This window comes from Gopherus flavomarginatus, chromosome 4 (assembly GCF_025201925.1).
Source record: "Gopherus flavomarginatus isolate rGopFla2 chromosome 4, rGopFla2.mat.asm, whole genome shotgun sequence".
In the NCBI taxonomy this organism is placed as follows: Eukaryota; Metazoa; Chordata; order Testudines; family Testudinidae; genus Gopherus; species Gopherus flavomarginatus.
Genome location: NC_066620.1, coordinates 211,934,311 through 211,951,742, shown reverse-complemented (window position 1 = coordinate 211,951,742; position 17,432 = coordinate 211,934,311). Strand labels below are relative to the sequence as shown.

Sequence of the window (17,432 nt, the reverse complement as noted above, 5' to 3'; positions counted from 1 at the left end):
ATCGATACCACAGCTGCTTACATTACTGCATCAGAAACTAATGTCCAAGAGATCTAAAGCATTCTTGAAGATTAAGTCAATTATTTCTACTCTTTCACTGTCCTTGTTCTTTCCTCAGTCTTTCTAACCAATTTTTATCAGTGTTCATTTTTGTCCCTGATCAGTGATATGGGTGAAACTTATTTCATTTGATAAAATAATTGTTACTTATTTACTTGTAGTGACCACTCTTTTATAGTGCTGAACACAAGTGAATTAACAGAGCTAACCAAATGTTTTTAATTAAAAAGGGTGGGGGGAAATCAAGAGAAGAACAGGGTGACTTCAAATCTAGGCTTCTGTCTCCATAACAGAAATATTCTACTAGAATTCTATTTACTCCTTTATTGGGAGCAGGGAGGGTATTCAAACTGCTCTGGCAGCTTTTAGGTTTTGGTGGGGATTTTTTTTTGTTTTGTTTTTGTTTTTAAGGGAAATTAGTAATGGTGAAGTGTGGCTTTCTGTCTCCTTTAACCACAGAAAAGGAGAGTACAGGCAGAAGCAATTCAAGTTTTCCCACACGGCTCTTAAATCATTTAATCAGTGGCCTGGTGTCTATCAAGGTAGTTATATGGTTCTCATCTCACAATTATTAATACACTACCCTCATTTTACAGATGGGGAATTGAGTCTCAGCATAGATCATGTGTCCAAAGTCAGACAGGCTGTGTGTGGCTAAGCTGAGAGACTTGGGTCCTGTTCCTACACCCCAGTAGGAGTGCACTATCCATGAAACCATCCTTCCTAACTCTCAGGACAATAGTGGAGGTCAGGCTCCATGGGCCATTCAGCCTTCGGTCTGTTTGCAGAAACTGCCAAGCAAGCTGCCAAATAGAGTGGTGGCCTTTTTACTTTTTATTTATCATACCCAGATTTTCTGCAATACTCAGCACCATAAGCATACTCCTTTTGGCCTTCAAGAGTCTACCCTGATAACTTTTTGTGTAGGAGTGTCAGACTAGGGACTGGAAGGAAAGGTTGATAAGTAAAGTTTCCAGTAAGTTAAAAATGTATATGACATTGGTTTTGCTCCCATTACTGGCCTCCTACGCACTCTCTTTCAGAATTCTGGCAGGTTACTAACATACAGGTCCATCTAATCTCTTTATACAGTGTTCTACAGGCAGGCAGGCTACTGAACATGCTTTTTTCCAATCAATCTAATGTAATACAATTTTTTTAGTGTGTTTTAAGTTGGTTACTCATGTAACTACAGAAGTTTATGAGATATGTAACACAGGAGATTGGTTGTACAGAATTAAGTTTGTACTTTTTTCCTCTTTTGGATACACAGCATGGCTAGAGATAAGATTTTTTTTCCAGAAAGAATGAGTTTCTCAACTCTGAGTTGGAAACAACTGGTGAGCTAAGAAGGGGTTAAAAGTTCCTTTCATCTGAGTGGGACAGTTAAATAGAACCAACTTTTGAGTGTTGTTTTGCTCTGCCGTTTCCCCTTTATTGGTAATTTAATTTTCATTAACAATAGGGCAGGTTATATAACCCATAGAGGTCTGAATTTAGAGAGCGAAAAGCTCAATTAAGTCATTTTGTTCATCCCACAACCAGGCTATTATTGTTGCTCTAGTCTATTCTCCAGTGCTTTGTTAACTCACACAATGGAGCTTGCACCACTTCATTGCTGAGTCTATTTCACTGTCCTATAAGCCTACCTACTGGGAAACACTTCTCAGTACTCGATGCCCAATTTCCTTCAGTCAGTTTCATCCCATTAGATCTAGTGATACTACTTTGGACCTCAACATCTAAATCCTCTTCCATTACAGATGTCACCATCCTTCAAATACAGAGGATTATCTCTCTCAGTCCTCCCTTTTTCCTTAAGAGAGTTAGTTAAGATATATGTTTACTCTTAATCTTTATCATAGTTTTACACCCCCAAACTTTCAGGCAATTGCTGCTTTTCATTGAATTCCTCCTTACTGGCAACTCTGCTACTGAGATAACCATAACTGCACAAAGTAGTCTAGATCACCATTTGCATTCAGAAAGGGTTTATCACCTTCCTAATTTGTCTAGTCTCTTGAAGCCCGCAAACGCACTGACTTTTCACATTGCATAGCAAGTTCATAGCGAGCGAGAGTCCCCTACCTCCTTTTTGTTTTTAAATTAAAAAGACAGCTTTTTATTTTCAATATTTGTTTGATTTGTTTTACTTATCAGCCAGTAATTCTGGTCTCTTCATCATGAAGATACTCCACGCTATCACACAGGTGCTCTTAAATGTGGTGTCTGGTCTATGCTGCTGTGTTTCATAACAACCAAACAACGTACAAAGTGACACCCGCTTTTGAGCACATCTCATCTCCATTCTGAAGGTTCCACTAACTTCTTAATCATTTCAAGTCCAGAGTACAACTACACTTCTGTACTTGAGATCTACCAGAGAATTTCCCTCAATCACTTCACTATTCTTTTGCTATTTACTTATGCTCCTCAAGCATTTCTGTTTCATTTCCCAGTTCTCCCAAGCGAGCTTCATCTCTCTCCCATGCACCATCTCCACCAGCTACAATAAATTCCCTGGGGCAGATCTTCAGCTGGTGCAAGTTATCAGAATTCCACTGGATTCAATGAAGCTATAACAGTTTATCCATGCATCTTAAACCTCATCTCTTCACCTATGATTCAAGCAAGTACTGCTGATATTCCCATTTCCTCTAAAGTTTGGCCATTATAGGCCTCTTCACCCTGTCCTATCACAAGAAACTTCTAGTTTACTTGTATCTACTCATACAGACTTACCAGCTTCGAAATACTCCATGATGTTCCTCCTCATATTGACAACAATAAAGGAAGTTCTTACACTGAAAGAATACCCCTACTTGTAATATATTGTTATCTTAATCAAAGAATCTGGACATCACCTATTTTAAAAGATTATGGAATGAATAGTGAGCTTATTTTGGTTTGTTGAAGTTTTTGGAGTCTAATCTGCTTTCATGGTGAACACAGTTCATGACAGGTATATATTATTAAACAAACAAAAGCAGTTTTCCACAGCTGTTGGTATCACATTTGTTTTTCCTTCTTGAAATTTTCCTTTTTGATCCTTTTCCAATAATTTTCATGGCCCCATTACAGCTACAATAATCCACTTCATATCATCATGCCAATTTGTTGGATGCAATCTGGATAGCGTCACAGCAGGAAGCGGTGCTAATACATTAGAAGACCAACAATTGAGAAAGCACTCTTACTATTATAAAGCTCTACCCTCTGACTTCAAAGGGCTTTCAAAAGAAACAGAAAGGTTTTACCCTTCAATATAGTATTCAACACAGCCTTCTTGGAATTTCCAAACTCTGGCTCTTTTTTGCAGAATTTCATCAGCAATGTACTACAATCACCAATGACATTTAGGATTCTGGCAATGCTCACTATAATCTATAATTTTGATGACAGATAGAACACACAGAATCCTGGCTGACATCACTGCTGTAGTCTCTACTGAAGTGAGAATTATTACGGAATACAATATGAAATACAAAATAATGCTGCAGGAGTTACATGCTTTTCAGCATAATTCCTTATTCCAACAGATGTTCCTTAGTTTAAATAGAGATTTGTTTTATACAGGATTTTTTTTGCATCAACTTTACTTGAAAGTCTGAAATACTAGCTTTAAACAAGAGCCTATAAAAAAAAGGTTACATCAAAACAAGACCCAGACAGAAAAGTTAAGGTTCTCTTAGGGCTCGTCTACACTACACAGTTAGGTCGAAGTAAGGCATCTTACATCAACCTAATTATGTCAGTGTCTACACTACAGCCTTCCTCCGCCAATATAAGTGCCCTACTACACTGCCATAACTCCACCTCCACAAGAGATGTAAGGCTTATGTTGGTGTAGTTCGTCTGCATAGACATTGCGTTCCTTACATCAGCTGTTGGCTGTCTTGTCTCAGCTACAGCCTACCCACTCCCTCGGAGAGCTGGGCGGCTGGAGCCAGGATGAGAAGCTCAGGTGGCTGGATCCTGCTCCCAGCTGAAAGCGGAGGCGAGACGCCCAGGAGCCCCCTCACCCAGAGGTGGGCAGCCATGTCAATTTCCTGAGCCATGAAATTGACAAGGCTACCCAGCTCCCAGCCGTGCACTGGGAGGCGCCAAGAAGCCCCAGGCAGCTTTCCCACTGGGGAACGGGGAGGTGCCAAGAAGCCCTGGGAGGCTTTCCCCCAGCTCCCAGCAGGGAATAGGGAGCAGGGGGAGAGCCACCCACTGGGAGCCTGGGCTCTCAGCTCTCCACGCTGCCCCTCTTGGGTCGGAGGAAGCTCTTCAGGAGAGGACAAGCAACACCAATCAAGCAGAGTAGTGTAGACATGCACCACAGCAGTAATTACTGTAGTGGATGTAAGTCGACGTAATATAGATTGACTTGCGTTTCTAGTGTAGACATACCCCCAGAATTATTAAAGCACACTGTGCAGGCTATATCATTTAACAAATGATTTAATTCATTAATCAAAAACCATGTGAATGAGAGTTAGTATTACTAGAACATTAACTTTTGAATTTGCTGCCTTTTTAAATTTAAACATGTAAACCTATTACCAAATTAATGTAGTTCTATGCATTTAATGCCCAAGTTATGCAAATGGACAAGACTGCCTAAGCACAGAATCCTGGAAACCATCCTGGAAGGGACCTCAAGAAGTCATCAAGTCCAGCCCCCTGTAATGAGGCAGGACCAAGTAAATCTAAACCATCTCTGACCAGTGTTTGTCTGCTCTAAACTGTACTTAAAAACCTCCAAAGAGGGAGATTCCACAACTTCCCTCGGAAGCCTATTCAAGCATTTAACTACCCTTACAGTTAAAAGGCATTTCCTAATAAATAGCCTAAACCTCCCTCGCTGTGGATTACACCCATTACTTGTCTGAATTTCAGTGGACATGGAGAACAATTGATCACCATCATCTCTATAATAGCCATTAACAGATGTGAAGATTATTAGCAGTCCCAAGTCTTCTAGTCTCAGGACTAAACATGCACAATTTTTTTAACCTTTCCTCACAGGTCAGGTTTTCTAAACCTCTGATCATTTTTGTTGCTCTCCTCTGGACTCTCCAATTTGTCCACATCTTTCTTAAAGTCTGACACCTAGAACTGGACAAAGTATACCCGCTGAGGCCTCATTAGTGCCAAGTAAAGTGGGATAAATAACTCCCATGTCTTACATACAAGATTCCTGTTATTACAGCCCAGAATATTAGCCTTCTTTATAACTGTATTACATTGTTGACTCATTCAATTTGTGATCCCCAAGTTCTTTTTCAGCAGTACTACAACCTAACCAGTTATTCCCCATTTTGTAGTCACGCATTTGATTTTTCCTTCCTAAATGTAGCACTCTGCACTTCTCCTCATCGACTTTATTTTGTTGATTTCAGACCAATTCTCTAATTTCTCAAGGTTGTTTAGAATTCTAATCCTGTCTTCCAAAGTGCTTGCAACTCCTCCCTGCTTGGTGCCATCTACAGACTTTAAAAGAACACTTTCCACTCCATTATCCAAGTCATTAATGACAATATTGACTGAATATTGACTAGTTGCAGACCCAGGACTGACCCCTGCAGAGCCCCACTAGAAACACCCTCCCAGTTTGACAGCAGACCATTGATACCTACTCTTTGAGGACAATGTCTAAACCAGTTGTGCAACCCACCTTACAGTAAAGTTCAGCTAGATCACATTTTCCTAGTTTGCTTATGAGAACCTTGTGTGGGACTGTATCAAAAGCCTTATCAAATAAATAAATAAAATCAAGATATATCAACCTACAGCTTCCTCACTAGGCCAATAACCTTGTCAAAGGAGGAATTTAGGTTGGTTTGACAAGATTTGCTCCTGACAAACCCATGTTGGCTATTCCTTGTAACCCCACTATGCTCTAGCTGTTTACAAAATGATGATTTAATAATTTGTTCAAGACCTTTTCCAGGTACTGAAGTGAGGCTGACTACAGAATTATAACTACTGCTTCACTTTGGGCAGTGAAGACAAAGCCTCTGGGGGATGTGCTATTCCTCTCCCCCTTCCCTCCCCACTCCATTAGGCTTTCACTCTGTCCACACACACCCCCTCGTTTCTTTTTCATTTTACCTGCTTTCCAGCAACCCTTTCTGACCATTCACACAATTCCCAACTCCAAATTCCAAGTGACAGACAGGAAGTGTCTGCCCTTCAACAGGAGAACTGATGTATGCTGTCCTTTTCCCATTTGTTTCTCTAAATCTGCTAACACTACTTCAGTCCTGACTGGGCTGGGCATCAGACAGCTCTCAAAGTCACTCAGCTAGACCTGATAGATCAGACAAGATGAAGAGAGGTGAAGAAACATACACCTTGACAAATGCACTGTAACCTATACCCTCTAATCCCTCCTAAAGGCTCTATTTACTTTCCCAGCCTTTATAATCATCTAAAGAATTCTATTCATGGAAATATTATCCACCAGCGTGCTCTTACTACTCAGCCTGTCTGGCCAGGTAGTCAACGGCCAGCACCATACACACAAGTGATCATATCTGCTAAGGCCAGCAGGGCCTGAGTAGGCTGCAGAGGCAGTATGTCTAGCCTCAAGAGAGGCATCATGCTTCTCTCTCCAGCAAAAACATCTGGCACAACCCAAGAGTGCTGCAAGTGGTCTGCAAAAATAGCTAGAGGGAGGGTCAGCAGGACTCAGAGCCTTTGCTGGGGGACGGGAGAATTGTACACCCGAGTAGAAGTCACAGTCAAGTACGCTACCATCCACAGAGACACCACTTCATCGTAACTCTCATAAAGCCCAAGTATCTGACATCAAGGCACTGGCAACAAGGACAACTGATTTGCCATCTAAACAAACAAGGTCACAAATGCCTTTTATGTTCCCCCACCAAGTAAACAGAAAAGAGGAATAAACCCTTATGTATCACTGTGGAATCCAGAGAATCAGTGCCAATTACTATAAACTGTATCTACGCAGATCAATACTGCTGGTTAGGATGACCAACTTTTCATAATTCAGGACCTTGTTGCAGTAACAGGGCTTCAAATTTGCAGGGGGTGAGGGGAGGGAGGGAAGAATGTTATATACCTCTGTAGTATTAAGTACATCTTCCTGTCTTGGACCACCACATAAGTCACATCGGACAGTACAAGGACAGAGTTTCAACCCACCTGGTTACTGTTGTGCGCAGCAACATTTCTCTTGTTTACCTGGCTATACTGATCGCAGATCTGCATTATTATTGTATTCTCTGTCAACCACACAATTATGTAGTGGTTACAGTGCTGATTCGGTCATTCAACGAGACCTGTTCCATTCATCCAGTTACATGCCTGACTAGGGGGGAGTGATTGTGATACAACAGCATCATGCTACACCCTTCCCTTCCAACACAAGATAACAGCTGTGAGAGGTTTTCTAGGAAAATGCAACATACAATGTAAGATGTTTAAATAAAATCAATTTCATTAGCTTCAGTACTGAGTAGCTCATTGCCTTCTCTTTACCATTCACAGCATATTCTTACTCTCTCTCAGTTGCCCTTTCTCCATTTTCGGTTTTCTTCCTCTCCTCTTTCCCTGCCTCTCCTTGCCTTTCAGTGAAAAAAAAAGAAAAACAAAAGGTATGGAATCAAAGTAGGGTCCATCTTCTGCCTGGAAATGGCCCCACCTTGCCCTGCAGCTGGCTTTTTACAGCTTCTCTTCTTACCCCATCCACTGCCCCTGCCACAATGACTGCTGGGTGCCCCCTAAATAAGGGCTTTTCAAAAGCGAGGTGCTTTGCTCACACAGTGCCTGCCTGGAGGAACCTAACAAACTCTGAATTCTGAATACTGATGATATGCAGCAAGCTTTTACAAACATTTTGAACCTGAATATGAAAGTGACAAGAGTCACAGAATAAATTAGAACTGACATTAAAATGCTTGCGTAGTTACTGACTTGATGTGGTAATGATCCTAATTTAACAAGGCAAATTGTGGTTCAGCAATTCACACAGTTTTCTTAACACCTTGCACAACCTGTTTCTTTAGCACCTATAAATTTCAAGTTATTTTCTTTAAAAAAGTGGAAGGCACAGAACAAAGAAAAGGAGACTTCCACAGAATCTGCATGTTTCCAAGTAATCATATTTCAAAATTAGCCAGGGTCATGTGTGGGGGACATACTGAATCTCTTGAAATTATGCTTTATTTTGAAAAGTTAGTAGAGCACAGATCACCAAATACCTTTTCAAACCAAAGAGAATAAACTGCAACAATATTATCTATGCACCAAGGCTATTTAACAGATTTTTGCTGAAACAGAGGTGGACCAACTTGTTTAGCAAAGCATTCAAGGAACTGCTGGGTCATATTACTGAGGGCATTTTTATACTGACATGTAATAAGGATTAGAGAAGTTTAACCATAACACATATCTACTTAAAGTGACAGCTTTAAGGGTGTCATCAGGAGGAGGGAGAAAACTTGTTCACCTTAGCCTCCAATGATAGAACAAGAAGCAATGGGCTTAAACTGCAGCAAGGGAGATTTAGGTTGGACATTAGGAAAAAGTTCCTAACTGTCAGGGTAGTTAAACACTGGAATAGATTGCCTAGGGAAGTTGTGGAATCTCCATCTCTGGAGATATTTAAGAGTAGGTTAGATAAATGTCTATCAGGGATGGTCTAGACAGTATTTGGTCCTGCCATGAGGGCAGGGGACTGGACTCGATGACCTCTCGAGGTCCCTTCCAGTCCTAGAGTCTATGAGTCTATGAGCTATTCTTTTAAAGGGAAAATGCTTTGGCTTTTGAAAAAATTCCCTGAACAGTTTCCCTTGTTTGCAAAAGTTTCCAAGCAGCCTAGCTGCAGCGCACTGTGCTCCTGAGCCAAAGATCTGTGCTCAAGACCAGAACTCCAGCTCTGTGCTGGCCTAGTAAAAGAGGGATGAGCGTCGTGCCCTGTCTATAATAAAAATCAATCTGATATTTTTCACCAGTTTGTGACACTCATCTAATGTGAGAACAGCAAACTCATTTGAATTGGGCCCACACAGCAGCATTTTGCCTCCTCCCAAAACAGTCATGTGTCAAGTGGTCGTGAATTTGTACCAACCACGATTCCTAATCATGTTTGTAGTTAGCTATAAAAGCAGCAAAGAGTCCTGTGGCACCTTATAGACTAACAGATGTATTGGAGCATGAGCTTTCGTCTGTTAGTCTATAAGGTGCCACAGGACTCTTTGCTCTTTTACAGATCCAGACTAACACGGCTACCCTCTGATACTAGCTAGCTATGTGTGCTGGGGAAATCTGAGCATGTAACACACAGGTCCATCTATGCTGGAAAATCTTCCCCAAAAATTCCAACTGGTTTTAAAACCAGCTCAGCTAAACAGATTTTGCTGGAGCCACAGTGTGTAGCCCACAACCATATTTTACCACACCAGTTGCAGTACCAGCTTGAGATGGTTTTGAGACACATTCATTTGAAATTATTCAAGCTGCCTGAATTCTCATCTACACTACAGCGCCAGCCAATTTCATCTGTTCAGCTGAACCGATTTTAAAATCTGGGGGAAGTTTTCCCCATGCACACCAGGCCCATCGTGCCTTTGCAGTAGATCATATGCCCACAGACTATCCACTCAGCAGTATATGTAACAATGCACACTGGAATGTCTTTGGCATAGAATGCTGGGCTGGAAGGAGGGCCACCCAGGCCATTTACACGGATGCTATTTGGGAGTGGGGGTTAGGCTTCAATAAAAACAGTGCTGAACTGGTTAGAGGAAGGCACCCAAATAGCAAGGACAAAACACTCAGCTGCTACGGTTACTAAGAGTATTAGCCACGTTGGACACAAACCACATTGAGAGCCAACCATTGTCACTAACTCAATGCTTTCAACCTGGGAATGGGGTGAGGAAGTAGGCTATGCTGGGGGTGTGGAGACAAGCAGAGAAGAAGAGCAGTGGTGGTGGGAAGAATCTACATCCACTCTGACTCAAGTGCAACGGCTCCCAAAAACTGTGTCTATGATGCACTTGGTCCATGGACAGCTGTCTGGCAGGCTGCTGCTGGCTCCTCCTCTTGTTTCTAACTGCTAGATCAGCATAGAGGAGGGCTAAAACTACACTGGACTAGGCAACTGCAGGGAGAAGAAGAATAGACACTACAACTAACTGACTGAAAATAAAATGAACTGTACCAGGAAACGGTACAAAGTGATTGGTATATAGACCCCCTCTCTCTCTTTCCCCTACTCTTTGTCCCTATTGTCTAGTGTGCAAGCTCTTTCAGGGAAGAGAGCATCGACTACTCTATTTCTACAGTGCTTAGCACAATGGTGCCCGGACGGTGGTGGATCCCTAGGCATCACTATAACGAACATACAACTAGCTACCAACCCGTTACAAGAGGAGCTCTCACAGAAGGCTGGAAACCACTGAACTCCCTGGTTACAACTCTTAAACAAGTTTGTAACATAGGACTTATGCGCAATTCACACAGCCTGACTGAAAGAGGGCTCTGACTCAAGTGATCCTCTTTGGCCAACACATGAAACAGCATCTTATCCAGACCTCCCTCTCCAGAGGTAGAGTGGGTACAGGGGAAGAAGTGAGAGACCCTGGGAGAAGCCACCCTAGTTAAAAAATAAAGCACCAGAGGTTTACCAGTTGATATTCTGCGTGAAAGAGAGTTGTGTTTAATATTTCACTATTAGCATAGGCTGGTAATATCCTGACAAGAACTTCTCCAATGCATAATATTTGTTTATAAGAGAACTACACAAGTGAAGTACTTGACGTTTTGACAACTCTTTCCCTCAAACTGTCCAAAATAACCCCTGAGAAGCTTGCAGCTGAAGTCCATTTTGTTACGGAAGTGAGCCACATACATTATACTGTTTCTTGTGAGGCAGAGCCAATAGATTTGAAGTGTTTTTTCCTTTAAGAAAAATATACTACATGGATTAGTTTGACCTTGGATAGCAAATATTAAATTTTTAAAAGAGGTTTTAAAATATCTATTTCAGTTTCTCCGTGTGGATGCTCTGCTTCTGGCTACATGTCCCCTAGCACTTGGGACTGGTGCCGCAGGCAAACCTTGCCTTAGTTTCCCCAAGCCAGTCCAAACAAATCTCCGCATCAGAGAGTGCTCCCCCTTCAGAGGGTCTCATTCACGGACATCATAAAATTAACACAAACTTAAGCAAGATCTTACTCAGGAACCTCCAGGGCATCCACCATCCTACAGTCGGTGCAACTAGCTTTGGACAATGACCTCTGGCTCCTCCCTTCAAGAGTCCTCTTCTCTTCTTCTGGAAACAATTGCTGGTTCCTTTTCTTCCAGATAACCCCACTTCCTTCACCTGGGGGACAGTCTCTGATTCCTTTTCCCAGAATACTCTTCTTCTGTTCCTGGAAACAGTCTCAGGATATGTCTATACCACAGCTGGAAGCAACCCTCCCACCCCAAGTAGACAGATTCACACCAGTAAGTCCACTTGACCCACCTACACTTGAGAGACCCGAGCACCAACATCCACACTGTTACTGCTATCATGCTAGCCTGAGCCCAAGTAGCATGAATCTGCCTATCCGCACCGGGAGGTTTGCGCTCCGCTGCAGTGTAGACATTCCTCAGATTCCTTCCCTTCAAGATACTTCTGCTCCTGGCAACTGGGAAACAGACTCTCTCTCTCTTTCTCTCTCTCTGGAACTCTCAGTTCCCTTCCTCATGGCTACTCCTGTTCCCTCCCCGAGGACATACTCCCTCTGGGGTTGCCCCCTTACAAACCTCTTCTCAGAACAGCTTTGTGCAAGCTGAAAAGCTTGTTCTTCTCACCAACAGCAGCTGGTCCAGTAAAAGATATTACCTCATCCACCTTGTCTCTCTTCTCATCAGAGGTACTTTCCTCCTGAGAGTTTTTCCCCAGCTGAGCTCAGGCAGCCTTTTTATAGGGTGCAGGTCCACCATTATCAGCCACCTGGGACAACCACCTTGACTCCGGTGAGTCTTGAGAGGGCCATCATGGGCAAGTTACGTCTTGATTCTCCTTAAAGGGCCAATTGGCCCTTGACACTGTTGCTGGAACTAGTGATTCAATACTAGTTACAGTGAGAAGAGATTTTCAGAATTGTTTTAAGTTCTAATGTTTTCGAGGAAAAACTCGGTTAAACCAGTGAAGCTCTGAAAGTTTCCAGCCTCTCTCAAATTCATGTCACGGGCTGCATTTCTTTGTGGTTTCCTGTTTGTAATTTCTCCAATATACTTAAGACATTTGTTTTAAAACATAATTTACTCTTTTTGTTCACAAATTAAGATTAAACTATGTAAACACTTGTCTGAAGGAAAAATAATTTTTCATGGGCTTTATCAGTGGATAAGAGGAAAGAGTTGCTTCAATTTGGTGTCTTCACAACATCCCTTGAGATGTACACAGAGTCACTATTTTTAAAACAGTGTTTAGCTCCTTTAAAATTTTGTTTAGCTCCTTTCTTAATTGTTCAACGAGATTTCAGCTGAAGAAAAACTCAGTGGATGTCACACATACGCCGATGTTACAATGGACCCATTTCTTAATTTGCATAAGAAAGGAATTATCTAACTGTTGAAAGCTTATGCACGTCATTTTAGCAAGTGAACCAAAATTCTTAAATTATTCTAATTTTCTTAGAAAAACTTGCTCCTAAGTCAAAACTGAACACATGTTAAATGCTTCCAGTACTTACCACAAAGCTGGATGATAATAAGAACAAGTTTCCCTTTGGGGATGAAGGACAGCCACATAGTTAAGGCACAAAATGATTGTGTTCTGACACATGGGTTCCACCCAAGTTCTGCTACTGACTCACAGCAAGACCTTGGGTGTGTCACTTAAGGCTTGTAACTCAGTTTAGTCATCTCTAAAATGGAAATACTGCTTGCCTACCCCTCAGTGACATTGCAAGGGCAAGTGCAAGCATATTTGTAAAGTTCTTTGGAATCTTTGAACTGAAGGCACCGTATAGACACCAATGATCATGAGGTACAGTTGACATATCTGAAGTCCCTAACAGGGTTAGCCCAGGTGTAGACTATAAACTTTTGCTGGCACAGCTAGGCTGGTCATGGGTGTGATAAGGTGTGATCTCTGGCTGACAAAAGCCCTTAATGTAAATACAGTTTGTTTATAAATTATACACATAATTAAACGTTTGCTGCTATAGCTTATTTCTGGCAAAAGCAGATTTGTTGGTACATGCTGCATCCACATTAGGAGCACTTTCCTGTTATAATATACTGGTACAGTTAGATTGAAAAGCACTCCTAGTGTAGACCTGGCTTTTGATTGATTGAGCTACTCCATTCCTCTTTTAGAGAGGTCAAACAGCTGCTTCGCAATTGCTCGTCTGCCCCACGGGCTCCCTCGTGGGATACCACAGGGGTTCTATGGCATCACCTCTCTCTCTCAAACATCCTAATGGCCTCATAATGAGGGTGATTAGACTACAGTGTCTCTAATATGCTGATAAAATGGCAACAGAGGTCCAGTTATCTGTCCCAGCTGATGCAGCTGAACAATTCACTCACTCAGTGTCATCTGAGGCTAGAGCTAGCTGGCTGAGGAACAACCTAGACAAGACAGAAGAAAACTCTGGTATTCATGGGTTGGGGGAAGACAACCAGGGAAAATAGAATAATAGAAGATTAGGGTTGGAAGAGACCTCAGGTCATCATCTACTCCAACCCCCTGCTCAAAGCAGGACCACCCTCAACTAAACCATCCCAGCCAGGACTTTGTCAGCCTGACCTTAAAAACCTCTAAGGAAAGAGATTCTACCACCTCCCTAGGTAACACATTCCAGTGTGTCGCCACCATCCTAGTGAAATAGTTTTTCCTAATATCCAACATAGACCTCCCCCACTGCAACTTGAGACCATTGCTCCTTGTTCTGTCATCTGCCACCACTGAGAAAAACTGAGCTCCATCCTTTTTGGAACCCCACTTCAGGTAGTTGAAGGCTGCTATCAAACTCCCCTCATCCTTCTCTTCTGGAGACTAAATAAGCCCAGTTCCCGCAGCCTCTCCTCACAAGTCATGTGCCTCAGCCCCTTAATCATTTTTGTTGCCCTCCACTGGACTCTCTCCAATTTGTCCACATCCCTTCTGTAGTGGGAGTAGGGTAAGAGGAAGAGCCATAACTGGACACAATACTCCACATGTGGCCTCACCAGTGCCGAATAGGGGGGAATAATCACTTCCCTCAATCTGCTGACAATGCTCCTACTAATGCAGCCATTATGCCATTAGCCTTCTTGGCAACAAGGGCACACTGTTGACTCATATTCAGCGTCTCATCCACTGTAATCCCCAGGTCCTTTTCTGCAGAACTGCCGCTCGCCCAGTCAGTCCCCAGCCTATAGCACAGCATGGGATTCTTCTGTCCTAAGTGCAGGACTCTGCACTTGTCCTTGCTGAACCTCATCAGATTTCTTTTGGCCCAATCCTCCAATTTCTCCAGGTCACTCTGGATCCTATCCCTACCCTCCAGTGTATCTACCTCTCCCCACACCTTAGCGTCAGCCGCGATCTTGCTGACAGTGCAATCCATCCCATCATCCAGACTATTAATGAACATGTTGAATAAAACTGGCCCCATAACCAATCCCTGGGGCACCCCGCTTCATACCGGCTGCCAACTAGACATCGAGTCATTGACCACTACCCACTGAGCCTCATGATCTAGCCATCTTTCTATCCACCTTATAGTCCATTCATCCAATTCATATTTTTTTAAAACTTGCTGGCAAAAATACTGTGGGATCAAAGAAAGCATATCGGCCCTCCAGATTGCAAGAATGCACTTGCTGCTTGTTACTGGCTTCAGTTTGGGGTTCATGTTAGATCCTGGATGGTGAAACAACTGTAGCCAAGAGAGTCCCCTTCTCCAACTGCATTTGGCAAGAAGCATCGACAATTTATTTTGGATGCAGAGCTTGTTATGAGTTAGCCATGCATTCATCATCTCAAGATTAGTGGTGCACCTGTCATACGCTCAACATGAAGCTAGGACTTAAGGTCACTTAGGACAGGTCTACACTAGAAGTGCTACATTGGAGCAGCTCCATGGATGCAGCTACGCCACTATAGCGCGTCTGGTGAAGACGCTCTATGCCGACAGGAGAGTGTCTCCCGCCAACATAGCGCTGCATGGACAGCAGCGCTTAGGTCACTGCAACTTGCGTCGCTGGAGGGGGGGAGAAGAGGCCTTTTTTTTCATACCCCTACGCAACGTAAGTTAGATAGATTTAAGCAGTAGTGTAGACCTGCCCTTACAATCTTATATTGACGCAGAATGTTGCTGTCCACTTGAGAGGTACTTCTTGAGGGCACAGAATCATAGAATTGTAGGACTGGAAGGGACCTTGAGAGGTCATTTAGCCCAGCCTCCTGCACTCATTGCAGGAATAAGCATTATCTAGACCATCCCTGACAGGTGTTTGTCTAACCTGCTCTTAAAAATCTCCAGTGATGGAGATTCCACAACCTCTCTGGCAATTTAACTAGTGCTTAACTATACTGACAGTTAGGAAGTTTTTCCTATTGTCCAAACTAAACCACTCTTGCTGCAATTAAAGCCCACTGCTTCTTGGCCTATGCTCAGAGGTTAATGAGAACAATTTTTCTCTCTTCCTTGTAACAACCTTTGATGTACTTGAAAACTTATTTCCCACTTCAGTTTTCGCTTCTCCAGACTACACAAATCCAATTTTTTCAATCTTCCCTCATAGGTCATGTTTTCTAGATGTTTCATCGTATTTGTTGCTCTTCTCTGGACTTCCTCCAATTTGTCCACATCTTTCCGAAAATGTGGTGCCCAGAACTGGACACAATACTCCGGTTGAGGCCTAATCAGCATGGAGTAGAGCAGAAGAATTACTTCTCGTGTTTCGCTCACAACACTCCTGCTAATACATCCCACAATGAGGTTTGCTTTTTTTGCCCGAGTGTTACGCTGTTGACTCATATTTAGCTTGTGATCCACTATGACCTCCAGATCCATTTCCGCAGTACTCCTTCCTAGGCAGTCATTTCCCATTTTATGTGCATGCAACTGATTATTCCTTCCTGAGTGGAGTGCTTGCATTTCTCCTTATTGAATTTCATCCTACTGACTTCAGACCATTTCTCTAGTTTGTCCAGATCATTCTGAATTTTAATCCTATACTCCAAAGCACTGGTAACCCCTCCCAGCTTGGTATGGTCCACAAACTTTATAAGTGTACTCTATGCCATTATCTAAATCATTGATGAAGATATTGAATGGTCACATCACCACACTATAGTCAGCACTAGCTTCCAGTTATAGTTTACGTAACATCAGCATTCTGCTAGGCTCTTTACATGGACAAGTATTTACTTATCTATTTTCAGATAGAATTTAAAAGATATTGTTTTGAATGTGTGCTACCTTGATACCTGAGGGTCCACTTTTCTCACAGGATGCAATATCATCATCGTTTCAACCAGCCAGTGAACAAAGGCCAAAGTCCATCTATATAAAAAGAGGAAACTACTGAATGTTTTTTGCAAAGTGTCCTCAATCTCAGTCGCTCCCTCTTTTCCTAGCAAAGCCTAAATTTGTTGATTATCAGAATATGCTGTAAAACTAATGTATTTCTTCAGGATTTCGTTCAAGGGGTATTTGAGGACTATGGGGTGATCAGATTTCAGAGGCTATTTCGTTAGTGGTCTGTTATTTTCTAACTTATGGTTGTCTTGGATGAGAAGAGCCAGTTGTTGTATTTTGGGATTTTAATCTTTAGTTTTGTATATTAAATATTTGTATACGCTTCCGGAGCTTCAGCGTAGGTGGCTTTACATACAACTGGAAGAAAAATAAAAGTGCAAAGCATTATTTCAGAGCAATTTAGGGTCTGTTGCTGTGGTTTTTCATTGATTTGTACTATTTCTGTTCATCTCTCAATCAAGATAGTATAACTAAGCATTTGTATTACTTACAAAACAACCACTCCACTGTTAAAATACTGTATGTAACTACAGCAACAATATCCTCCACTTTACAACAACATGGGTAATTAATTTTCTTTTGAAAAATGCACAACTCTCTCCAACACTCTGGCTAATGTCAGGGTACAATAAGCAAATTAAAAGCTGATCTTTTCACACTCTATTGCAGAACCAGCCTTCTGACAACCTGATAAAACTCCCTTACCTTGGCAACGTAAGGTGTAAAATTATCATGCTGATTATACAGAGCATGCCACATGTTACCATGACTCAGCAGCCACAGAAACTGAGACTCTAGTTCAAGGCTCCTCACACCCAGGGCTATACCTAATATGGACTTTGGCTTCAAAGTCTATGCAGTTTTCCATCTGACATTTTTCCA

General features: G+C 42.2%; 1 protein-coding gene across 6 annotated transcripts in view; it reads right to left on the bottom strand.

Annotated features, from left to right (window-relative positions):
• The window catches only part of NCOA1 (nuclear receptor coactivator 1), a 305,911-nt gene extending 289,335 nt beyond the window's left edge, over nucleotides 1–16,576 (bottom strand). For all 6 annotated transcript variants that reach the window (XM_050948717.1, XM_050948715.1, XM_050948719.1 and 3 more), the window contains exon 1: nucleotides 16,491–16,576. The gene's annotated coding sequence lies outside the window, so the exon portion shown is untranslated. The remainder of the gene's footprint in view (nucleotides 1–16,490) is intronic.
• Between the last annotated feature and the right edge of the window lie 856 nt (nucleotides 16,577–17,432).